Genomic DNA, 657 nt, shown 5'->3' on the forward strand with positions numbered 1-657 from the left:
GGAGAGGCTGACAGGAAGTGATACTCTGGAAACAACAAGAGGAAGACCACGTGCTGAATAAAACCCTGGATTAGAGAGTTGGTGTGTGTTACTGTGTGTGTGGTTGTGATTGTGTGGGTGTTACTGTGTGTTTGTATAAATGCATGTGAGGGCTGTGTGTATGCAAGTGTGTATGTAGAGTTAGTGTGTATATGTACAGTATGTGTGTGTGTCTGTGTACACATGAGCCATCTGTCCTGGATTCCTTGCTAAACTTAGCCAAGCAGCAGTCATTACTGTTACACCATGAGACTGCATCTGGTTAACCTGTACACACACACACTCTTACAAGCACACACACACACACACTCTTACAAGCACACACACACACACACTCTTACAAGCACACACACACACACTCTTACAAGCACACACACACACACACTCTTACAAGCACACACACACACACTCTTACAAGCACACACACACACACACTCTTACAAGCACACACACACACACACTCTTACAAGCACACACACACACTCTTACAAGCACACACACACACACACTCTTACAAGCACACACACACAAGCACACACACACACACACTCTTACAAGCACACACACACACACACTCTTACAAGCACACACACACACACACTCTTACAAGCACACACA

The sequence above is a fragment of the Osmerus eperlanus genome, chromosome 11 (assembly GCF_963692335.1).
Source record: "Osmerus eperlanus chromosome 11, fOsmEpe2.1, whole genome shotgun sequence".
NCBI lineage: Eukaryota > Metazoa > Chordata > Actinopteri > Osmeriformes > Osmeridae > Osmerus > Osmerus eperlanus.